This window comes from Bos indicus, chromosome X, assembly GCF_029378745.1.
Source record: "Bos indicus isolate NIAB-ARS_2022 breed Sahiwal x Tharparkar chromosome X, NIAB-ARS_B.indTharparkar_mat_pri_1.0, whole genome shotgun sequence".
Classification (NCBI taxonomy): Eukaryota; Metazoa; Chordata; class Mammalia; order Artiodactyla; family Bovidae; genus Bos; species Bos indicus.
The window spans coordinates 109170581-109197794 of NC_091789.1; positions in this window are offsets into that span (position 1 = coordinate 109170581).

Sequence of the window (27214 nt, forward strand, 5' to 3'; positions counted from 1 at the left end):
GACATGAACCACAGTAACATACAGAATGATACCCAACAGTCTGGTTTAAGTGTAATTTGAGTCTCAGACTGAGAGAAGAGAGACAACTGTGCATAAAGATTATTTGAATAAATATTGACCAAATTTTCCCACATTTAATAAAAATCTAAATTCCACATGTTCAGGAGCTCACTGACCCCTGCCCAAGTACTGTAAATACAAAGGAAGTCAAAGATAGGCACATCACAATCTAAATACTGAAAACCAGAAATAAAATTTTTTAGGTAGCCAGAAGAAAAAAAAAAGCACATTTATATACAATGTAACAAAAGTAAGAATGATGTCTGACTTCTGATAAAAAGCAGTGGAGATCAGAAGACAATAGAAATAAAATGCTCCAAAATTCTGGACCTTAAACTAAAAGGAATGAAGCTCTGGTGGTAACATTTCTGGTAGTTTGGCAGTCAGGATGGGACAAAACATTGTTTGGTGGATATATTTTATAATCTCCTTCAAATTCTTTCAGAGAGCAGTAGATAGCCATTATAGCTTCTTGAGAAAAACATAGGAGCAAAAATTGGGGGCAAGAAGTTAGGTACAGGATGAACTAGATGGTAAAGAAACAAGAGGCAGGAACATGGGAAATTTGTTAGGAAAGTGATGTCACAATTTAGGCAAGAGCTTGTTTTTTGGTCAAAGTTAACAAGTACTGGACAATAATGTCATCAAACCAGGCCTAGGCCTTAGGTCGCAGATCCAGGAACTTCATTTGTCTGGACATGGGTCATAACCCCCATTCTAAGATGCATCCTCAAACTCATTAAGCTCATGGAACTAAGATGAAAGACCCAACAAAATGCTGACTCATGCATTCACAATGAGAAATACAAATGTCAAGAGTAACAGAAGATTCAAAATGGCAGATCAGCACATACCCTATCTTTATACATGGGAGGCCAGAGATCTTGATGACTATGGAGTCACTCAAGAAAACTTTAGCTGATCCTGAGAAATATTCCTCAGCTGAAGTAGCCTGAGTACCCTCCCCCAGCACAGGGAGTCTGGCCAAAGATGCTCTACCTGTCATTCTCGTGCATGCTAAGTCGCTTTGGTCATATCCAACTCTTTGCGACTATATGGACTGTATAGCCCAATAGGCTCCTCTGTCCATGGGCTTTCCTAGGCAAGAGTACTGGAGTGGGCTGCCATGCCCTCCTCCAGGGGATATTCCCAACTAAGAGATTGAACCCATGTCTCTTACGTCTCTTGCATTGGCAGGCAGGATTTTCACCACTAGCACCACATGAGAAGCCCACCTGTCATTCTACTTGGCCTTAATTCCCTCTGTACTGTACTGCACTTGGAAGAAGCCACCACCACCCAGGCTGTTTTGTCCTTCACAAATGTTAACAGAGCACTTCCATTTGCTGTCCAGCTTTGCTGGTCTGAGAGCCCTGCTGCCTCTTTAAAGCACTAATTATCCCCCCTGATCTACTGCATATGACCTTTACAGTTGAACTCTCAAACAGAAATCTCATTTCAACTGTATAAGTTTCTAAGCTGACATCTCATTGTGGACTCTAAGAATGACAACAATGTGGAGCAGCATTACTGTAGATACAGGAACAATGGAGAAGAAGGAGCAAAAGAAGCTGTTAGCACAGAGTTCAATGCATAATGCAGAATCAGATAAGGGTTAATCAAGAGCAATAGGACAGTGAACAGACTTTAGAACCAAAACTTGCTTTTGCCAGCACCAAACTCCTACTCAGCACCAAAATGCCTTGTCTTCCAGAAAACCTCATAAAATATGTGTGGAATGACAATGGAGTAGGAGCTGAAGCTCCATCAGCTCAGGTCTTATAAATACTCTGCAAATTCCAGGAAGTACTCAAGTTGTTCACTATCCCCAGGACAGGGAAGGAAGTTATAGATTCTGTTGGAGTAAAAAGAGTTGGGGTAAAGTGGGGAGAAATGTAGATTAAAATCCTTTGGAGGCTCAGCATCATCTACCAAGGGGGACTTTTACCAAAAAGCTAGTCATTACCTGGTTTTAACTAGGACATGGGCTTTTCTTGTGTCTCAGCTGGTAAAGAATCTGCCTGCAATGCAGGAGACCTGGGTTCGATCCCTGGGTTGGGAAGAAAACTAGGACATGAGTTTGAGCAAGCTCCAGGAGTTGGTGGTAGGCAGGGAAGCCTGGCGTGCTACAGTCCATGGGGTTGCAAAGAGTCAAACACAACTGAGCAACTTAACTGAACTGAACTAAGAAAGTCATAATTATTTTGCTATTCATTTTAAACAGTTCTAAGAACACATATGCCCAGATTGCATACAATGCCTTTACACTTCTAGTTAATTTATGTCCATTTCTGAAATAATCATCTCTGTTTTACCTATGAGGAAACAGACTCGGGAAGATTAAGGATCTTTTCCAATATTAACTTGGGTTTCCAAGTAACACAGTGAGTGGCAGAGCCGAGCACCTAAACCATGGCAATCTGGCTCTAGTGCCCATACTCTGATCCACTACGCTACAACTCTCTCACATTGTGCCAGACCCAAGACCTTTGATCCATAAACATTAAGCGCACACACCTCTGCTATCCCCCTACCCAGAGCAACAGGGAAAGCTCTAAGGAAACATGAAAGCAGAGCCAGTGTCTAGTTTCATCTGAAGCCCTTTCTCTAAGCTGACCAAATGACTTCCACCTCCAGAACTGACTCCTGTCCCGAGGACCAGCGTCATCTCACTATGTGTTCTGCACCTGGCATGACCAGGGCCAGGCTACCGCAGGAGCAATGGAGGAAAGATGCAGTTCGTCTGCCTTTGTTATTATGTTAGACTGTGGATTTGAGGTCCCTGAACCACTAAGATAAAGTTCGTTTTTTCTTCATACACCTAACTTGGCAGATGCTAGCATTATAGCTGAGCAGATGTTTTCCCTAGAGAATCTGTTTCCAATACCTTATGATGAAGAATCACCTTCAGAGAATAAACAAATGTACATATGTGTAAGCTCCAGCAAGACAAAACCATCTATTTCAGATGAGAGACAACAAATGCTCAGTGCTTTGGGAAATAGATACCAGACAGGCTGGAAGGAAGGATTTATTTTTTAGTGTCATTTCTACTTGAGGTTTTTCACTATCCTCTCCTGCTCCCAGCAATTGCAATTGGGAACATTAATTCTAGATTTTACTGTTTATTTCCCTCAATGCAGTTTACATCAAACTGACAAAAGGCATTTTCATAAACCAAGTATGCTAAATGTGCTTATTTAACATATTTCCACAGTGCTTGAATTTAAACCAGAGAGAAAGAGGGTAACCAGTATATAGCAATGTTTCTTTTTAAAAAACATTTTGGAAGTTTTTTCTATTGGTTTATTATTTTGTTGTCTTTTTTTTAATGGCCAATTTATTCTCAGAGGTATGAAGATATTTACACAATTCTTTTCAATGTTTATAAGTGGTTATAACTGATCAAGCTTATCTGTCTCAGAAGAACATTGTGGAGTTACTAACATCATTTTATTGAATAATGACATTTCACTCTTCACTTACATCGTCCAGTCAGTTGATATTTACCTGTTAAATAATTCTTAGTGTCATGAGCTTCTATGAATAAGGAAAAGGTGAGTAGGATGTACATATTACATGCACTAAGTCATTTCAGTCATGTCTGACTCTTTGTGACTCCATGGACTCTAGCCGACCAGGCTCCTCTGTCCATGGGATTTTCCAGGCAGGAATACTGGAGTGGGTTGCCATTTCCTCCTCCAGGGGATCTTCCCAAACTAGGGATTGAATCTTCGTCTCCTGAATTGGCAGGCAGATTCTTTACCACTGAGTCACCTGGGAACAACTGGATACTAAAATTTAAAAACAACACCATTTACAATAGCCCCTCTAGGAAATATATAGGTATAAATCTAACAAAATATGTTCAGGATCTATTTGTGGAACTAAATAAAAATACAACTTATCAAAATTGTAAGATGCAAGAAAAAGTATGTAGAGGGAAATTTGGACAATAAATAAACACTATGAACAACTCTATGCCCACATATTTGATAACTTAGATTGAATGGACCTACTCGTATTAAGATGCAAACTACTACCAAAACTCACAAAAGGAAAATTAGGGATGTTGAATAACCATATTAGAATAACTAAATCAACAATTAATAATCTTTTAAGAGAAAGCACAAAATCCAGCTAATTTCACTGGTGAATTCAACCAAATTTATAGGAAAAAATTATACCAATTCTCCACCATATCTTCCAGAAAATAGAAGCAAAGGTAATACCTCCTAATTCATTCCAGGCAGCCAGCATTATCCTAATACTAAAACCAAATAAAGACATTAGAATGGAAAGCTATAGACTAGTATCTCTCATGAACATAGATGCAAAAATCTTCAACAAAATATTAACAAATAGAATCCAACAATGTGTTTTTAAAAAGTATACATCATGACCAAATGGGATTTATTTCAGGAATGCAAGACTAGTTCAACATTCAAAATTCAATCAACATAATCCATAATGTCAGCAGTCTAAAAGTGTAAAATCATATGATCATATCAATAGATGCAGAAAAAGCATTTGACAAATCCAGAACCCATTTGTAATTTAAAAAAAAAACTCATCAAACTAGAAGGAGAGGGGAACTTTCTCAACTTTATAAATAATATCTACAAGATATCCATAGCTACCATCATACTTGAGACTGGACTCAAGTATGGACACTTTCCCCCAAAATCAGAAACAAGGCAAGAACATCCTTTCTCAACTATTCAACATCCTACTGAAAGTCCTAAGTAATGCAAGAATAAGAAATAAATGTATATAGATTTGGAAAGGAAGACATTCTTTGCATGTGACATGATTACCTGTGCATAAAATCCCAAAGAATCTCCAAAAAATCTCCTGGAAGTAATAAGCAAGCTTAATATACAAAATTCATAGGATAGGAATTGCATCCCATATGTAGTGATGTTCAGCTACAATTTTAAATTTAAAGAAAATTATCATTTGTAATAGCACTAAAGGAGATCAGTCCTGAGTGTTCATTGGAAGGACTGATGTTGAAGCTGAAACTCCAATACTCTGGCCACCTGATGCAAAGAGCTGACTCATTTGAAAAGACCCTGATGATGGGAAATATTGAAGGCAGGAGGAGAAGGGGACGACAGAGGATGAGATGATTGGATGGCATCACCGACTCAATGGACATGAGTTTGGGTAAACTCTGGTAGTTGGTGATGGACAGTGAGGCCTGACATGCTGGGGTCCATGGGGTCGCAAAGAGTTGGACACAACTGAGTGACTGAACTGAACTGAAAAATATTAAATACTTCAGTATAAATCTCTTAGAAACATATAGGATCTATATGTGGAAAACTACAAATCACTAATGACAGAACTAAAAAAGAGCTAAATAATGGAGAGACATCCATGTTCATGTCTTGCATGCATACCTGCTAAGTCACTTCAGTCGTGTCCAACTCTGTGCAACCCCATGGACTGTAGCCTGCCAGGCTCCTCTGTCATGGGATTCTCCAGGCAAGCATACTGGAGTGGGTTACCATGTTCTTCTCCAGGGGATCTTCCTGACCCAGGGATTGAACCCACATCTCTTATGTCTCCTGCATTGGCAGGCAGGTTCTTTACCACTAGAGCCACCTGGGAAGCCCTAAGTAAACTCAGCATAGTTAAAATGTCAATTCTCCCCTAACTGGTGTTTATGTTTTAAGCAACCCTGATGAAAATGCTATTGGGATTCTCTACACATATAGACAATATGACTAAAATTTTGATGGAGAGATAAAAGAAGTAGAATGACCAAAACAATATTTAAGAAGAACAAATTTGAAGGACTCACACTACCCAATATTAAAACATACTCTAAAGCTACAGTAATTAAGACAGATTGATATTGACCAAAGGATAGATGAAGGATAGACATGTAGATCAATGCAAATAATAGTCCTGAAAGAGGCCCATATTAAGTGAGGTTGATTGACTTTTGACAAAGTTGCAAAGGCAATTCATTAGAGAAAAGATAGTCTTCAACAAAACATGGTGGACCAATTGCATACCCATATGAAAAAAACTTGAACCTTAACCTGTATTGTATACAAAAATCAAAACAAAAACAAAACCCTCAAAATGGATCAAATACCCAAACTCTTAGAAGAAAACAGAGAAAACACCTTGGGGCCTTAGATGACACCAAGATTTCTTTGATATGACACCAAAAGCACCATAAAAGTCCGTAAGAGAAAACAAATTGAAAAAGTGTACATCTTCCAAATTTTAAAATTTTTCTCTCTGAAAGTGAAAGACACTATAAAGCAAGTGAAAAGACAAGCCACAGACTGAGAAAAATATCTGAAATTCACATATCTGATAAAAGATGTATAACTCAGAAGTCTGTAAGAAAATAACCAAATTTTTAAAACTGGGCAAAGATTTGAATAGACATTTCACCAAAGATGATACACAGATGACAAATAATTACATTAAAAGATGCTCAACATCACTCATCATTAAAGATATGTAAATTAAAACTACAGTGAGATACCATTATACCCCTATCTGAGGGGTTAAATAAAAAATACTGATGATACCCAGTGCCACTGAGGCTTCAAAGCAATTGGAACTCTCATAGGTGGGAATGCAAAATAGCCTAGCCATTCTAGAAAACAGTTTGGCAAAATCTTATAAATTTAAACATACACTTATCATATGACCCAGCTTTCCCACTCTTAGGTATTTACTCTAGAGAAATGAAACTTACATTCACACAAAAACCTATATATGAACATTTACAGCAGCATTATTTGTGGTTACCAAAATCTGGAAGCAAACCAAATATTCCTCATTAAGTGAATGGATAAACATACTGTTGTAGTCAGCAGTAAAAAGGAGCAAACTATTGATAGCTTCAACAACATGAATGAATCCTCAGATACATTATGCTAATTAAAATAAATCAGTCTCAAGAGGTTACATACTATATGATTCCATTCATATGGTATTCTCTAAAAGGCAAAATTATAGGAACATGGAACCTCTCAGTGGTTGCCAGGGACTGTGGATAGAAGGAGTGTCTGAATGCAAAGAGGTAGCAAAAGAGAATCTCGAGGGGTACAGGAATTTTTCTATATCCTGTTAGTGGTGGTTACAAAAATCTATGCCTGTGTTACAAATCTAAAGTGAATTTTACTGTATGCAACTTAATACAAAATAATAAACAATTCTGAGGTACTGACATTTTACTAAATTTGATAAAGATAATTTAAAAGAAACTCAAGAAAAGCAGGAAAATGGCAGTCATGGGAGTATATAAAACCATGTGCTTGGTCCCAGCTGTTTCTTAAAGAGAAAAGGTCTGTTTCCTTTTGGTTAACATGTCTTCCTCATTTTCAGGTAATAACAACTCTAAAGTCCTAACACTGCTGTTAGTGACTTAGATGTGTTCATAAATGAAGGCTATGGGCTTATAAAAATCACCTCTAAAAACTGAATCAACTCTAAATGAATTAACTCTATTGAACTGTCAATCTAATTAATTGTATAGAAACCCATCATTAAGTTGACTCTAAAACCCTTGAGTCAAAAAATGGCAAATTCAGAGGCCATGTATAAACATGACCTAAGATAAAAGAAAAATTGTTCTGCCAGATAGTCTCAGTTTTTTTCATATTTGTAATGGTAATGATATTTTTTTGTTCCTGTAGTCTTGATTTAAATTTCTGAAAGGAACCAAACATTGTGATTTTTCAAAGGGTTTTCAAGCAACTATATGAATTCTTTCTGATCCAGAGGATGGAAATATTTGCAGTGAATCCAGTTTGAGTAACGTGGTGGCCTTGTTTTTGCATTTAGCAAAGATGGTTTCATCAATCACAGGAAATGACACTCCTGACAGAAAGAAAATAAGATGTAAATTAGCTAGAGGAGAGAACAGAGCAGTGACTATTCCATTTGGAATAAGAAGGGCTCAGGAAAGCAAATTGTCATGCGGTTTCATCACCTAATTTCCAAATGACTTGCAGCCTTCCTTCCAATTATGAAATCTGCATTATTTGACTTGTTAGAACTAGCCTAGAGGAGAGAGAATTATTTGGCAAAGGCTGAAAGGGAGCAATCCTTTAGGAACTTGGTGCTTCTCCTTAAAGAAGCACTATCCAATAGAAATATAACATTAGCTACTTGTGTTATTTTAAATTTTCTTGGAGTCACACCAAAAAAATCCAAAGAAACAGGTGAGATTAATTTTAATAATATATTTTACTTAATATCTCCAAAATAGTAGTATTTCAACATATGATCAACATCAAAATTAATGACAGTTTACATTTTTTTCATACTAAGTCTTCAACATCCATTATATATTTTATTTTTTTATTTTTTTTCCTAACAAATTTTTTTTAATTTTATTTTATTTTTAAACTTTACATAATTGTATCAGTTTTGCCAAATATCAAAATGAATCTGCCACAGGTATACTTATGGTATATCTTAGTTAAGAGTAGCCGCATTTCAAATGGGGCTTCCCTGGTGGCTCACAGTAAAGAATATGCCTGCAATGCAAGAGTCACAGGAGACAGGTTCAATCTGTGGATCAAGAAGATCCCCTGGAGGAGGACATAGCAACTGAGTCTAGTATTCTTGCCTGGAGAATCCCGTGGACAAAGGAGTCTGGTGGGCTACAGTCCATGAGGTTGCACAGAGTCAGACACAACTGAAGTGACTTAGCATGCACACACACACACACATTTCAAGTACTCAATAGCCACAGATAGCTAATGGCTACCGTATTAAACAATAAAGCTCTAAAGAGTTTTTATATCCATGGAAAATATGAGACACAATCATGTTTCAAGTGGTCTTTGAAACTAAGAATAGATATTTTAGAAAAGAAGTAAAATTGGAAGAAAGTTGACTCAAATGTGTTCTTTTTAATAGCTGAATAATATTCCATTGTGTATATGTACCACAATTTTCTTATCCATTTGTCTACCAGTGGGCATCTAGGTTGCTTCCATGCCCAAGCTATTGTAAACAGTGCTGCAATGAACATTGGGGTACATATGTCTCTTTCAATTCTGGTTCCCTCAGTGTGTATGCCCAGCAGTGGGATTTCTGGGTCATACAGCAGTTCTATTTCCAGTTTTTTAAGGAATCTCCACAGTTTCTCCATAGTGGCTGTACTAGTTTGCATTCCCACCAACAGTGTAAGAGGGAGGAGATGATAAAATATATGATTGGGCTTTAGAACAATTAATGTTGCAGTCTAACTTTATTAAATATCACAATAATAGGCCATATGTTGGCCTGGCCCTGGCCTTCAAAGTGCCTACTCATAGAGGCAGTCAACGAAACAGGCAGGATATATAACAGAAGTCAGCACATCTATGGGTGGAACCTAGAATTAACACTACTGGTAGGCATTTCACTGCCTCCAATGTTGGCCCAGTTGATGGCACTGGGCCAACATGGGAGTTCCATAGAAATCTGGAATTCTATTCTAAACTCCAGAATAGCTCAGGGTCTAATTATTTCCACTGCTGTGATTCATAATCTAGAGTAGCTTCTCTCTTGATACTGATTATTGCCTAAATTTGCTCTACCTGTCAGCTCCTGGGATCAGCCTATCTAGGTATTCATGCTGGGACTATTCCTTGCAGCTGGTTCAGTTTGCCACACTTGCAATTCTTCCTCTTGGAGGTCCCACTCCCTCGACTCCACACTAGCCTTAAGCCCACTAACAATACGAAAACTTACCAGATATATTACATTGAAAAAATAAATTAGCCTCAATATCCTTGTTTGCAAAGTGGGAATTAACCTGACAAGGTTATTATGAGTATCAGTAAGAAATGAATGAGGAAATGCTTTGTAAACTATAAAGAACTAAGTAGGTGTTAGTTATTAAGTTTGCTTAGTACTTACTATCCTCACATCATTGTACCCATAACTAACAACAACCAACTGTAGAACACCAATATTGTAGAATGCAGCCCTTACATTCCTAAAATGTATATAACTCTCCTTGAATAGGAGTGTAGATTTTATTTAGTTATTATATAGAGAATTTTAAATAGTCTAACAGAGAGGCAGAAGCAAGATGAGAAACAAGATCACTGAAGTCTAGATCCATATATGACTTTCATACTTGGGTATTACTTATTTTGAAATTTTGTCCCTTTCATAATCTTCTTGGTCAAGTTTTATGTTCTGCAGTTAATGTTGCAGATAGCAAACCTAATAGAAAATGTGAAAATTATGTTTTAATTTTTGGGAAAACTTTGGAGCAACTTGGGTTATAGTCAACATTGTAAAAAAAATCATTTCTTCTATAATTTCCAGAGAAAGAAATTCCAGCAAGCACAGATTATTGGGATAGTGAGACAAGAGATTTGTAAGTCATCTCATCCAATAAAAACTGTAAGAAGTCAGATTTAGAGTTGCTGTCATAGCAGCCCCATGCCAACCCAAACCCTGCAAGTCTAGAGAGAGACTCACTTGTGCTTCTGATAGTATAAGACTTGAAAGAAGAAACTATTTCAACTTGTCTTAGAAGCAATTGATCTGGACACCAGCAGAGAAGTTAAAACCAGCTTAACTCATGGATATTCCTACACTCATCATATTTTACTAGAGAAAAGTATAAGGAGATTTACCGGCATCTTGTATATTACATACAAGACTCAATCACAGAGCATGCTGGGACTTTGAGGATGGTTCAACAATGAAAAAGGATTAGCTATTCTTAAGGACAAAGCCTGAACAGGGGACACTAACTCAGCAGTGAAGCCCACTGAGCTAGCCAATAGGCAAATCACCTTTACCCATGGCAGTGAAGAGACTTTAATTAAGGTCTGTTTACAAAACTGAGAATTAAGGGATCAAACAAGGGACATTGAGTCATCCAGAGACTATCTACAGCAGGAAGTCACTACTACCTTTAGGCCTTCAGCTCAGGAAAGCTGGAGCCTTGGAGGAGAGGCCTTCTGTAGGAAACTCTAGCCCAGGAGAGGTGCTGCTGATTTCAGAGCTGAGCTCTGAATGCCAGAGGCTCATGGAATGCCAGAGCCTCCGATCTACTGCCTAACTTAGGGGTCAGTGAACATTTTCTATAAAGGGTCAGATAGTAAATATTTTAGGCTGTGTGAGCCATCCAGTCAGTCTGTTACAACTACTCAACTCTGCCACTGTAGCATGAAAAGAGCCATAGATAATATGCAAACAAATGAATGTAGCTGTGTTTTGATCAAACATTATTCATAAAAACAGGCAGTGGACTGGACCCATGAGCCAAAATCCAACCCAGAGGGAGCCCAGGTGAAGCAGTCCACCAGTGTAAGCCTCCTGTAACACAGAACAGGGCAGACAAGTGGGGAGAAAATGGACCTAGACCCAGGGGAAAGACATTAACAGAGAATAACAGGCACACAATTCTTCAGGTGGTCCATTTCGGGGACTCAAGAACCCAGTTCCAGCATGGGATATGAAAGAGTAATGTCCAATGCCAAAGGTAGAGAAGGTGAACCTAGGGTGTTAAGAAAGCTGGAGCTCAGGATGGCATCAGACTTAGAATAGTAAAGCAGCCCCCAAATCAGGATTCAAGCCAGAAACTCAGCAACCCACCTGAGACCTACCTGACGGACCTGACAAGGAAGGTGCTTGGGGTTTATGCCAGGCTAGTGTTTTTGAATTCCTAAGTTTTTTAATCTTTGGAGTTCTGCAATGAGAAATCAGAATTCTGGGATAATCTCAAGAATATTTCAAATCAAAAGCTGTTTTTAAAATACTTCCAGTATCATGCGACCCAGAAGGATGGTATGGGGAGGGAGGAGGGAGGAGGGTTCAGGATGGGGAGCACATGTATACCTGTGATGGATTCATTTTGATATTTGGCAAAACTAATACAATTATGTAAAGTTTAAAAATAAAATAAAATTTAAAAAAATAAATAAAAAATTAAGATCAAAAAAAAATAAAATAAAATACTTCCAACATTCCTCTTACTCTTTATTCATTATTGCTTATATCTGGAAAGAAATATTTAATAACTAAGAAATATTAAGTTTTGTAATATTTACAAGGAACTGTGGCCAATAGCAGATATTCAGCCTGGAAAATGCCAGCAAACATCATTGGGTAGTATTCAAATAACATTTCTGTCTCTTAGCAAAGTTAATAGTACTACATAGAATCACACATCAAAACTGCCAAGTTAAGGACTTATTTTGCTCCCTAAACTTGTTATTTCTTGGACTACAATTCACAGGATCTGTGTAAACTATACTATGCATGGCACTTCCCTGGTGGCTCAGATGGTAGAGCATCTGCCTGCAATGCAGGAGACCAAGGTTTGGTCCCTGGGTTGGGAAGATTCCCTGAAGGAGGGAATGGCTACTGTCTCCAGTATTCTTGCCTGGAGAATTCCATGGACAGAGGAGCCTGGAGGGCTATTCTCCATGGGGTCACAGAGAGTCAGACATGACTGAGCAACTAAACTTTTGCTTTCTTTTCACTTCATTCATGCATACAAACTGACTAATATTTATTTCATTCGTGAGCATGACTCACTGCTGGCAGCAGATAAGGCCACAAACACACACTTATTAGGTGACAACAGTTGCAAACAAGACTGATTAGACCATGACCATTTTCTACATTGGTGTGTGTGTGTTAGTCACTCAGTCATGCTCTTTGTGACCCCGTGGACTGTAGCCTGCCAGGCTCCTCTGTCCATGGAATTCTCCAGGTAAGAATACCGGAGTGGGTTGCCATTTCCTCCTTCAGGGGATCTTCCCAACCCAGGAATCAAACCGAAGTCTCCTGCATTGCAAGTGGATTCTTTATTGTCTGAGCCACCAGGAAAGCACTGCTCCGAAAATGTCGACCAAAATTTCCCACTTGGTGTGTCAGCATTTCCTGCTCTCTCTTTCCATTTGATGTCAGTAGATTCCTTCCAAAGTGTAGCATCTTTTTTGTTGATTGTTAAACATTAATTCCTGCAGGGGAATTATGTTGTCTCATTTTCCTGATTTCTCTACTGACTTTTCTGAAGATTCTCTATTTGAAAAATTTATTTCTTAGGAAATAAGAAATTGTCACCTAATAAGTTAGAAAAGAATTCCCACATGGGATCTTAACCAAGCCCAGCATATACTGAGCTAATGATTACTATGTTTGTTTCCACCCTGCCTGCCCGTGGGACAGGTCTGAATGACTGCCAGGCTGGGCCTCCTGGATTTAGGATCAGTGAAGGACTGATGCTGAAGCTGAAGCTCCAACACTTTGGCCACCTGATGCGAAGAACTGACTCGTTGGAAAAGACCCTGATGCTGGGAAAGACTGAAGGCAGGAGGAGAAGGGGACGACAGAGGATGAGATGGTTGGATGTCATCACCGATTCAATGGACCTGAGTTGGACCAAGCTCCAGGAGTTGGTGATGGACAGGGAAGCCTGGCGTGCTGCAGTCCATGGGGTTGCAAAGAGTCGGACATGACTGAGCAACTGAACTGAACTGAAGAAAGTTAAGATCCTTCTGCCCCTGTGGAGCTGGAGCTGCTATGCAAGGACCTGAATGAGGTTTATTTCAAGGCTAATCAGACTATGGGTCTTATACCTCTTGATCTACAGAAGCCCCTAAAAGGAGGTTGACAGATTGTTGAGCTTTCTGACAGTCATAATATCATAAATTTGAATAAAAATTCCCATGAGATTTAGTGCTAAAAAATAAAAGGACAACTCTGACCAGGACTTCTTACCACAAAAATGGCTGACCATATTCTAAATCTATGTTCAGTTCAACAGCATTAGGAAAATGGTGATCTCATAAAAGTAGAATAATTTATATTTTTAATTTCTGCATAGAAACAGATGCTTTATTATTGAAGAGTGGCTGTATGAACTAGTTTAACTCCATCCCATCTTTCCACTATGGCCCTTCTCCCACCTCCTGATACTTCTTTCAGCATGATCTTAGAACCTCCAGGTTGCCTTTTCAATCATACATTTATTTATTCATTCAACAAACAGTTATGGAGTGTTTATTATATGCTAGGCATGCCACTAGTCTCTGATGATAAATTCTGTCCAATTCTGCCTTCATCATGAAGTTTATAGTATAAATAGTAGAGGAGATAAGCAGAACAATTAGTCAAAATAGTACAAATCACAGATTATGAAACGTGCTATGAGAGGTAACGAGGTGTATAAGGAAGGGGAGTGCTTTGGAACAGAAATAGTAGACACAAAGGTAAGAAGGGAGAAAGTGCTCTCCCATCTTTCGGACACGAAAGATGGAATGGAGTGAGGAAGTGGAAAAATCAAGTATGACTGGAGTATGGGTATGGTATATATAGAGAAGGACCACCCAGAACCCCCCAGAACAGCCCCCCACCCCACACATGCCAAGGACTTGCCCCAGCTGTCTACTCTTCCAAGATCTGCCAGGGCTGCAGAGATACACTTTGCCAGAGTTTTTGCCTGGGGTCATGCCTGAGTTCATTCTAGGTAAGATCTAAAGGCCAGAGGCTTGAAAAGTCTGATAAGCAAAACTCACACTGGAGCTCCCCACTGGATTGGCTGAGGCTTTAGTGACCCTGAATCAAAGTTTGACTTCTTCCTCTGCCTTATGCTGCTGCTACTTCATTTCCTTTCACAAATACTGGTGTTTATTTGTAAACACTGTGTATGCCAAACTTTGTCTCAGTGTCTGTCCCTGGAAAGAAGTATGATGAGTCAGCAGGAACCAAGTCATACAAGTCTTGTTAAGGATTTGGGTCTTTACTCTAAGAGCCATTGAAAGCCATTGAGAGTTTTAAGCAGACAAAGGTCATGATTTGATTCATGTATGGAAAGAAGACTTTGGTTGCTATATGAATGTTCTGTTGGAAGAGAAGTTAAGAGTACATGGTAGGGAAGGGATAAATGATGACTTCTGCACTGGACACTTTGAGTTTGAGGTGCCTTTGTGCCCTCCAAGTAGAGGTCTTGGATGGGATTTGGATCTGATCTGAAGTCTAGAGAAGTCTAGGTTAGAGATCAGCAAAGTGACTGCACTCCCAGAATGCTTACCTGCCAACTTCAACTACAATTGAAAAATAAAAAGTAAAAATGAACAGCAAAACAGGAGGAAGAAAGACGGTAAGCTAGAAGTACTTCCCATTCTTGCCTTAGAATACATCCTCTCTTCACCTGTGAACCCAGAAACTTTTCAATGTTAAGCTTCAAAAAAAATTTTTAATGTAGGAAGGGGGTCTAATACCAGAGGCAGAACAAAGCAAGCTAACAGTCATTTTTATAGCAAGAATTGTTGAAAAAAGGATTCTTACTAGTTGCTGTTGTTGTTCAGTCACTAAGTCATGTTGGACTCTTTGGGACCCCATGGACCGCAGCACACTAGGCTTCCTTATCCTTCACCATCTCCCAGAGTTTGCTCAAACTCATGTCCATCGAGTTGGTGATACCATCCCCTGTCGCCCCCTTCTCCTGACCTCAATATTTCTCAGCATCACAGTCTTTTCCAAGAAGTTGGCTCTTCACATCAGGTAGCCAAAGTATTGGAGCTTCAGCATCAGTCCTTCCAATGAATATTCAGGGTTGATTTACTTTATCCATCAATTTTAGAATTTGCTTCTGAATTAACTTTAGGAGGACTCATTTTTCTGTCTATACATTTCTTCATAATCAGGACAAGCAGGTCTACAGTCTTTGATTTGGTAAATGAGGTGATGAAAAAAGCCAAATCAACCATTTTTTCAAGTTGTTGTTTTTCATCCTACTGAAATTGCTTTTTTGGTGAGATTTCAGAAAGGGAAATACAGTGTTGTATTACTTAAAATGAATTACCTGTACCCTTAACCACAACTGGGATAATTACCACATTTTTCAACTCCTAAGGACTAGCTTTCTAATTTTGTGATTTTTTTTCTTTTGGCTTCTAAGCTTCAAGGACACTCTAACCATAACATATGCTTTGAACATAATATCCCCTTGAATCTCATTTCCCAATCTACTTTATAAATTACAAATTGTCTTCTTTTAGACTATTCATAAATATTTTCCTTGGGGCTTTAAAGTTCTTGTTCAGTCTTATCTTAAAGTTACATTTTGGGCAGTGTTATCTATGTTGGTTGTAGCATAAATATATTTAGGAGTGTAAGAGAAGCTTGTGGCCCCTTAAAATAATTAGATTTATTTTTCCTCTTAGAGGTCCAAAATTAGTTTACAAATAGACGACTTCCTACCTAATTGGTTCTTAACAACTAACAGGATTCTAGCATTTTGGATGATTTTGGCAGCGCACCAAATCCCTTCAAAAATTGAAAATATTAAATATAGTAATGCAAAGTTATTGCATCTATCTGCATATTATATTCTTTGTGTTTTGATTTGCTTTAAAATGTTTTACTGCAGTAAAAGTCTCAGTGTTGTGTTTTGTTTCTAGATGTTTCCTGGAAAAATCACCAAAGAATCAGAATCAACATTATTTTCAGAGGTCACTGGCCAGCGTTGCTAATGTCCCCTAGGGCTTCCCAGGTGGCTCTAGTGGTAAAGAACCCACCTGCCAATGCAGGAGACAAAAGAGACACAGGTTCAATCCCTGGGTTTGGAAGATGTCCTGGAGAAGGGCATGGTAACCCACTCCAGTATTCTTGCCTGGAGAATCCCATGGACAGAGGAGCCTGGAGGGCTACAGCCCATAGAATCAAAAAGAGTTGGACACGACTGAAGCAACTTAGCATGTGCACAAGTTTCTGCAGGAAAAATATCAAACTTTCTCAGAGTTTTCTCCCATGTCTGTCAGTGGCAGATAACACTCCATCCTCTTTTGTTCCTCCTCCTTTAAAGAGAATTTAGGAAGGAGATTTTCATAAACCATAGTGACCTAATCTGAAGATCCACTGGGCTGTAAGCAATGAAACTGAGAGTAACACCAAAGCAGTATTCACTGAGCTGAGCTGAGTGGAACTCAGAGTGGGCACTCATGGGGAGAATAGGCTGATGACAGCCTTGCTCTGGGCCACCTGCTGCAAAGGGTGTAGCATCACCTCCAGAGAAAGTGAGAACAAGAATGGGGTGGGTATGGAACAAAGGGCAAGGACTACCTTATACAGAGGCAAGATTAATCTCTCATTCATGGCTTGAGCTAAAAATATGCAGCAGCACAAAGAGTGTGTATACCCAAGGTCTTTAGACAGAGCAAATGGTACTTCAGTGACGCATGCCCTGAAGGACATCAGGTAACCTGGGGAAAGACCAACCATAAATCTCCCCCTTGCAAGGTCTATTTACCTGAATAGAACATACAAATATAGAGAAAGTCATTGTGGAAGTTTTATTTTTATGGCCACACATTTTGTGACACTTACCCATCAGGAGGCAGGATCTATATCTTCTCTCCTTGAACACAGGCAGGCTTATGACTTACCTGCCAATGGGCTTCCCAGGTGGCACAATAGAAAAGAATCTGCCTGCCAATGCAGGAGATGCAAGAGATGTGGGTTCGATCACTGGGTAGGGATGATCCCCTGGAGAAGGGAATGGCAACCCCCTCCACTATGCTTGCCTGGAAAATTCCATGGACAGAAGAGCCTGGTGGGCTACAATCCAGGGGGTTGCAAAGAGCCAGACATGACTGAGCACACACACGTAATACAGTAATAATACAGAAGTGATGTGCGACTCCCTGAGGCTAGGCCAGAAAAGGAAAGGCAGCTTCTGCTTTGTTTATTTCAACACTCCTGTGCCCCTAAATAAGAAGTCCAATAACCATGAGGCAGCCATACTGTGAGGGAGCCAAGCTACACGAATAGGGAGATGCTCCAGTTGATGACCTCAACTGAACTCCCAGCTGATAACCACCATCAGACGCCAGCCATGTGAGTGTTATCACCTTGGACATCCAACCAAGTCAAGACCTCAGATGACTGCAACCCCAGATAACACTGGACTATAACTGCGTAAGAGATCTCAAACAAAATCTCCTCAGCCCGTCATGAATTCCTGACTATAAGCAGTGTAGCTTTATCAGTACCCACTACTGGCAATTACAAAAGCATAGTAAGTCTTAAACATCTTACACAAACCTTTATCTACTAATCAGAATGTAAATGTCATTAGGCCTGATCAGTTTTGCTTTGGCCTCCTTTGTGGTTTAACCATTTTCTCCCCATCTTCAGTAGAATTTATGCAACTTTTGTATTTGAAGGAGCTGAACTCTGCAATTAAAGCAGATCTAAGTCCTCACAATGGCCCACCTCCTTTCTCCCTCAGTTGCCTTGGTACATTCATCAAGACTCTGCCAGTCTAAGGTAATAGAAACTTAACTCAAACTAGTTCAAGAAAGAAAAGAGGAGAGCATTTATTGGTCTGCTGCTCCTGCTGCTAAGTCACTTCATTCATGTCCGACTCCTAGCGACCCCATGGACTGCAGCCTCCCAGGCTCCTCCGTCCATGGGATTTTCCAGGCAAGAGTACTGGAGTGGGGTGCCATTGCCTTCTCCGATTTATTGGTCTAGCATTTAGCAAATCCAGGGGTTGTGTAAGCTTTAGCTGACCCATATCCACAAGTTCAGATAATATTTGCAGGTTTTTGGCTGTCTGTCCCTCATACTCATATTATTCATTCTCTCTCTCTCTCCCTCCTACTTTTCCTCCTTCTCTCCCTCCCTCCTACTTCTTTACCATACTTCTTTCATTACCAGAATTCATCTTCAGGTTTTCACTGTATAACATCAAAATAGCAACTAGCAGTTCTAACCTCAGACCCTGCCAGTTCAATCGCCAGTGCAGAAATAACAGTCTCTCCTTAAACTTCTGGAAGGAAAAAAAAATCCCAGGAAAGACTCTTTTCGTCCTGGCAAAGGCCCTGGAATTGAGACTGGATCAACCACTGAAGCCAAGTAGATGAACTGGTCTGTTTGCCAGGTCTCCGGCACATGCACACCCCTGTATCCAGGGTTAGGCCCACCCACATTGCATGGACTGATTTCCCTCCAGTCAGGCAGGAATACATCCTTGGTTCAGTCCACTTTGTGATGAGCAGAGAGGAAGGGCAGAGTGATATTGTATTAGGGTTGACCACTTAGGATTCTGGTAGGGGATGGTATAATTTAAGCTGGAGAGGAAACTTAGAAAAGGTGGTATGTTTTGCACAGGACCATTTTCAGAGCAAACATGGGAAAGGGAACTGGACACACAAATCAAGCTCCTTGAACTTCCTTCATTCATCCTTGGAAATTCTTGATCCCCAGCTGTAAGCCCAGACACTCCTTGTTTTTGGACTGACTCTGTCCTCCATCAGAAAGATTTAAACTGTCCTGGTTTTTCAGGTGACTCAGCTTTAAGACAACCTTGTAGAGACCATATTCTGACTCGGCTCCTCAGTTTTACTGCTCATGCATGTGTGCTAAGTCACTTCAGTTGTGTCCAACTCTGTGTGATCCTATGGGCTGTAGCCCACCAGGCTACTCTATCCATGGGATTCTCCAGGCAAGAATACTGGAGTGGGTTGCCATGCCCTCCTTAAAGGGATCTTTCTGACCCAGGGATCTGACCCATGTCTCTTACATCTCCTTCATTGGCAGGCAGGTTCTTTACAACTAGCGCCACCTGGGAAGCCCCTCTACTGTTCATACTTCTGCCTAACTTGAAGAAACAATATGATATCCCCATTTCTTGCAGACAGGCCAACGATAGCCAGTCATCTCAAAGGAGGAAACACCTGCCAGGAAACTGAGTCCAGAGACCAGAGCCCTGCTACTTACTCCCATAACTTCTGCCTTGTAGAAGCTGAATCTAGAAAGTTGTTGAAAGTTAAAGAATTCTCTCTGCATGTGTATGTTATACTCCCTACCTAACTCTGTACACCAGCTTCCTTTACTCACCCATTTGTGGTCCAAAATGGCAGACCAAGCTATAAATCTACATAAACTTCCAACCTGAGCACCAGTCTTCACTCAAGTTAGTTGAAAACATGAGAAAACGTTAACCATTTATTCTCACGTTTCTGTATGTCAGCTGTTAGCTGACTTTAACTAGCTCACGTTGGTGGCTCTGCTTTACAGGTACACGTGCTAAGATCCAGGCTGCTGCTGCTGCTGCTAAGTTGCTTCAGTCGTGTCCGACTCTGTGTGACCCCCTAGACGGCAGCCCACCAGGCTCCACCATCCCTGGGATTCTCCAGGCAAGAACACTGGAGTGGGTTTCCATTTCCTTCTCCAATGCAGGAAAGTGAAAAGTGAAAGTGAAGTCGCTCAGTCGTGTCTGACTCTTCACGACCTCATGGACTGCAGCCCACCAGGCTCCTCCATCCATGGGATGTTCCAGGCAAAAGTGCTGGAGTGGGGTGCCATTGCCTTCTCCGAAGATCCAGGCTACAAGAGCAGAAATAGTTCAGGAGCAGTTCTTCTCAAGGGGTGACAGAGATCAGAAACACACAAGGTATCTTAAAGCCTAGGCTCAGAATGGCATGGTGATACTTCCTTCTATATGTCATTGGCCAACACAAGTCACATTTTGGCAAGCCCAAAGTCAGGGATGGGCAAATACTCTCCGCCCATAATGAGATCATGATAAGGATATGGATGTAAGGAAGGTTAAAAATTGGTGCTAATAACTTCATTTATTAGAAAATCTGATCGGCCTAGCCCTGCTTTATAGGATCAGGATCAAAGCATTCAATTTCAATCCAACAGCTGCAATCAGGGGGGAGATAGGGGCATCCTGTGGAAAGAGGCCAAAGGTTGACTGTAGGGTTGTTGTTGTTGTTCAGTTACTTAGTTGTGTCCAACTCTTTGCAACCCCATAGACTACAGCACAACAGGCTTCCCTGTCCTGCACTATCTCCTAAAGTTTGCTCAAACTCATGTGCATTGAGTTGGTGATGCCATCCAAACATCTTATCCTCTGTTGCCCCCTTCTCTTCCTGCCCTTAATCTTTCCAAGCATCAGGGTCTTTTCCAATGAGTTGGTTCTTTGCATCAGGTGGCCAAAGTATTGGAGCTTCAGCACTAGAATTCAAGGTGGTCATGGGAAGAACACTGAGTGACATGACTGGTATGGTATTTTCTGCTTCTCTAATGAACAAAAGATAGACAATGTGCGTTTGAGCTACCACAGGCACTCTAATAGCTCAGAAAAAGTATCAAAAGAGTCACATCCACTATAATATCACTTTATTTACTTCTAAATTCATCTTAGGCCATTCTTTGACAGGCTGATTATACTCATCCTTTCTCCCTCATAGACTCATGTGACCATTCATCACATTAAATTCTATTACTTGCTTTGAATAGGGGCTTTCCTAGTGGCTCAGCTGGTAAAGAATCCGCCTGTGATGCTTTGAATAATTAACAACAATAAACCAATGGGTATTGTTATTCATCATTTCTCAACTAAAGAATCTATCTCTGGCTAAGATTCCAGAGCTGGTTTTCCCTCTTTTATGCCAATTTTGGGCATAGTCTTACCTTAATACTGATTATCAATTGGTCAAATATGATTTGTCTCCCATTAATTCTTCAGGCCTAGGTTAGCTATCATCCCCTCTGAGCAGCCTTCCCCAGCCCCACTTCCAAGTCCAGTCTGATGCCCCTGATATGAGATCCCACCCACCCTTTTATGTCTCCCTTGAACTGTTCTGTAATTGATGATTTATTCATAAGTTGCTCCCATTCCAGTCTCTACTCTCCCAGTCCTTGAAGTAGGCAGTGTCCTGTTCACCATTATACTGGACATGGGGCATGAGACACAGGGGAAGCTCAGTAAGTGTTTGAGAATTCAGTGACTGAGCCCAGAGTGAAGGGACTCCGGAGTCGTCCTCCTCTGTGTGACCTTGAGCAACTAATCTCCCTTCTCCTCTTCTGTAAGATGAAGGGCTTGGGCAAGTTGGCTGGTTCTCAGTCTTGGTATCCATCATGATGCAGAGTCACTTCTGACGTTTAGTGTCCATGTTTATCACTAATTATAAAGTTTCAACATGTTCAAAATGTTTGCTTTTTATAGGTAAGATGTTTGCTTTTTATATAACTAAGAAAAGGTTCAAATGTATTGGTTAAAATAATGCCAGACTTATTTGCTGGCATTCACACGTGACTTCTTTAGGGAAAATGAAGATTAAAGTCAGTCAACACACAAGTAACTCTTGGCTGAGTCCATGGGACTGTGTTATTCTCATCAACATTAGTCTTCATATGTATCATGGTGCAAAAATAGATATCCTCATGTCTGTGGGATGCCAAAATCAATTTTAAATAGGAATTTTTTTTTAAAAAAGAAAACTTCTTCCATCTATTTGCATTTAGCCAGTCATCTTGGTGCACCAGAGATAACATCATTAAGAAAATTTTGCTGAGATTTCCCTTGTAGCTGAGTCAGTAAAGAATCTGCCTGCAATGCAGGAGATCCAGGTTCGATTCCTGGCCCAAGAAGATCCCCTGGAGAAGGAAATGGCAACCCAATCCAGTATTCTTGCTGGGAAAATCCCATGGACAGAGGAGCATGACAGGCTAAAAGGAATTCAGATTGGAAAAGAAGAAGCAAAACTCTCACTGTTTGCAGATGACATGATCCTCTACATAGGAAAGATGGTAACAATAACCCTGTGTACGAGACAGCAAAAGAGACACTGATGTATAGAACAGTCTTATGGACTCTGTGGGAGAGGGAGAGGGTGGGAAGATTTGGGAGAATGGCATTGAAACATGTAAAATACCATGTATGAAACGAGTCACCAGTCCAGGTTCGATGCATGATACTGGATGCTTGGGGCTAGTGCACTGGGATGACCCAGAGGGATGGTATGGGGAGGGAGGAGGGAGGAGGGTTCAGGATGGGGAACACATGTATACCTGTGGCGGATTCATTTTGATATTTGGCAAAACTAATACAATTTTGTAAAGTTTAAAAATAAAATAAAATTGTAGTTGGGAAAAAAAAAAAAAACCCTAAAGACTCCATCTGAAAGTTACTAGAGCTAATAAATGAATATAGTAAAGTTGCAGGATATAAAATTAGCACACAGAAATCCCTTGCATTCCTAAATACTAACAATGAGAAAACAGAGAAATTAAGGAAACAATTCCATTCACCATTGCAACAAAAAGAATAAAAAACTTAGGAATAAATCTCCCTAAAGAAACAAAAGACCTATATATAGAAAACTATAAAACACTGATGAAAGAAATCAAAGATGACACAAATAGATGGAGAAATATACCATGTTCATGGATTGAAAGAATCAATACTACCCAAAGCAATCTATAGATTCAATGCAATCCCTATCAAGCTACCAATGGTATTTTTCAGAGAACTAGAACAAATTATTTCACAATTTGTATGGAAATACAAAAAACCTCGAATAGCCAAAGCAATCTTGAGAAAGAAGAATGGAACTGGAGGAATCATCCTGCCCAACTTCAGGCTCTACTACAAAGCTACAGTCATCAAGACAGTATGGTACTGGCACAAAGACAGAAATATAGATCAATGGAACAAAATAGAAAGCCCAGAGATAAATCCACACACCTATGGACACCTTATCTTTGACAAAGGAGGCAAGAATATACAATGGAGAAAAGAAAATCTCTTTAACAAGTGGTGCTGGGAAAACTGGTCAACCACTTGTAAAAGAATGAAACTAGAACACATTCTAACACCATACATAAAAATAAACTCAAAGTAGATTAAAGATCTAAATGTAAGACCAGAAACAATAAAACTCCTAGAGGAAAACATAGGCAAAACACTCTCTGACATAAATCACAGCAGGATCCTCTATGACCCACCTCCCAGAGTAATGGAAATAAAAGCAAAAATAAACAAATGGGACGTAATTAAACTTAAAACCTTTTGCACACAGAAAGAAACTATAATCAAGGTGAAAAGACAGCCTTCAGTATGGGAGAAAATAATAGCAAACGAAGCAACTGACAAAGAATTAATCTCAAAAATATATAAGCAACTCCTTCAGCTCAACTCCAGAAAAATAAATGACCCAATAAAAAAGCAGGCCAAAGAACTAAACAGACATTTCTCCAAAGAAGACATACAGATGGCTAACAAATGCATGAAAAGATGCTCAACATCACTCATTATCAGAGAAATGCAAATCAAAACCACAATGAGGTACCATCTCACGCCAGTCAGAATGGCTGCTATCCAAGTCTATAAGCAATAAATGCAGGAGAGGGTGTGGAGAAAAGGAAACCCTCTTACACTGTTGGTGAGAATGCAAACTAGTACAGCCACTATGGAGAACAGTGTGGAGATTCCTTAAAACACTGGAAATAGAACTGCCATATGACCCAGCAATCCCACTGGTGGACATACACAAAGAGGAAACCAGAATTGAAAGAAACACGTGTACCCCAATGTTCATTGCAGCACTGTTTATAATACCCAAGGCATCTAAGCAACGTAGATATCCATCAGCAAAGCAATGGATAAGAAAGTCGTGGTACATATACACAATGGAATATTACTCAGCTATTAAAAAGAATACATTTGAATCAGTTCTAATGAGGTAGATGAAACTGGAGCCTATTATAGAGTGAAGTAAGTCAGAAAGAAACACACCAATACAGTATACTAACACATATATATGGAATTTAGAAAGATGGTAACAATGACCCTATCTGTGAGATAGCAAAAGAGATACAGATACAAAGAACATACTTTTGGGCTCTGTGGGAGAAGGTAAGGGTGGGATGATTTGAGAAAATAACATTGAAACATGTATATTACCATATGTGAAATGGATCACCAGTCCAAGTTTGATGCATGAGACAGGGTGCTCAGGGCTGGTGCACTGGGATGACCCTGAGGGATGGGATGGGGAGGGAGGTGGGAGGGGGATTCAGGATGGGGAACACATGTACACCCATAACTGATTCATGTCAATGTATGGCAAAAACCACTACAATATTGTAAAGTAATTAGCCTCCAATTAAAGTAAATACATTTTTAAAAATAAAATTACATAGAAGGAAATAAATGCTAAATGAAAATGGAATTTTAGTACAAGTATAAGGGTTATCTGTACAATTTCATAGCGTGTAATCTCAACACTGATCTCGACAATGCTTTTTTGGACTTCACACCAAAAACAAAGACAACAAGAGTGAAAATAAACAAATGGGACTACATCAGACTAAAAAGCTTCTGCAAGGCAAAGGAAACCACCAGTAAAATGAAAAGGAAACTTAAGGAAAGAGAGAAAACATTTGCAAGCTACATATAGGAGTTGATATCCAAAATATCTAAGGAATTTATATACCTCGATAGTGAAAAAAGAAATAATCCAATTTTCAAATGGGTAAAAGACCTAAATAAATATTTTTCCAAAAGAAGACCCACAAATGACCAACAGGTACTTGGTACTTGAAAAGGTGCTTGATATCACTAGTTATTTTTTAATAAATGGAAATCAAAACCACAATGAGATATCACCTCACACCTACTAGAACAGCTATTATCAAAAAGATAACAAATGACAAATGCTGGCAAGGATGTGGAGAAAATAACCCTTGTAAACTGTTGGTAAGAATGTAAACTGGTACAGCCACTACAGAAAATAGTATGGAGGTTCCTTCAGATCAGTTCAGTCGCTCAGTCGTGTCCGACTCTTTGCGACCCCATGAATCGCAGCATGCCAGGCCTCCCTGTCCATCATCAACTCCAGAAGTTCACCCAGACTCATGTTGTCCCCTTCTCCTCTTGCCCCCAATCCCTCCCAGCATCAGAGTCTTTTCCATTGAGTCAACTCTTCACATGAGGTGGCCAAAGTACTGGAGAAATTAAAATATAACTATCATACAATCTAGTAATTACACATCTGAGTATATATCCAGAGGAAATGAAATCACTAACTTAAAGAGGTATCTGCATTCTTATACTCATTGCAGCGTTATTCACAATAGTCAAGGTATGGAAACAACCTAAGTGTTTGTAGGCAAATGAATGGATCAAGAAAATGTGATATATGGCTATAGATATAAAGATACAAATAATTGAATATTATTCAGCCTTTAAAAAGAAGGAAATCTTGTCATTTGTGACAATATGGATGAATCTGGAAGGCACAATGTAAAGTGAAGTAAGCCAGACAGAGAAAAATAAATACTACATGGTATCACTTACATGTGGAATACTGGCGAAAAAAAAGTTGAATTCTTAGAAACAGAGAGGAGAAAAGTGGTTACAGGGGATGGGAGTAGGAGAGATAGGGAGAGGTTGATAAAAGGGTACAAACTTTCAGTTATAAAGTGAATAATGTCTCCTGAAACTAAAATAATATTGTAAGTCAATTATACTTCAATTTTAAAAAGTATTTTCACAGTCATTCATGGACATACACAAAGTGACCAAAAAAAATTGAGTTGCCTAAAATGCATGTTTCCACCTGAGGTCAAACAAGGCAATACTTACTCTGTCTTCTAGTTTTAGGTTTCACACAATAAACAAGTGTTTTTTTCACAGACTATTTAGTGTTACATTTTTTTAAATTTTTGTGCTTTTTGTTAGTGATTTTCTTCTTTAAAATGATCTCCAAGCAAAGTGCTGTCTATTGCTTCTAAGAACAAGTCATAATGTCCCTTATGGAGAAAATATAATATTCAATAAACTTCATTCAGGCCTGAGTTATAGTACTGTTGGCTGTGAGTTCAATGTTGATGAATCAACAATATATATTAAATAAAGCATGTCTTTAAGCATAATCACACATAAAACAATGTTGCATTGATTGGTTAATGAAAATGTGATCAGAGGTTCATAGAAATCTAACTCTGTACTTCCCCTAGGGAAAATGGTTCGGTATTTACCAATTCAGTGTATGTGGTGACTTTAAAGAATATAACTACTGTGAAAAATGAGAATCAACTGTCTGTATGTGTGTGTGTGTGTATGTATTCACTAGTTAATAAAATTTCTCTTTTAATAAAATGTATTTGTAGAAAGAAAATATGAATAAAATCTGAGGATCTGATATATAATATGGTGGCTATAATAACTGAAATTTGCTAAAAGTGTAGAACTTAAATGTTCTCAACCCCCTAAAAGATAAATACATGATGTGATGAATATGTTAATTAACTTGCTCAGAGAAGTCCTTCCACAGTGTGTATGTATATAAAATCATCACATTGCACACTTGAAATATCTTAAATTTTATTTTCACCAATTATACCTAATAAT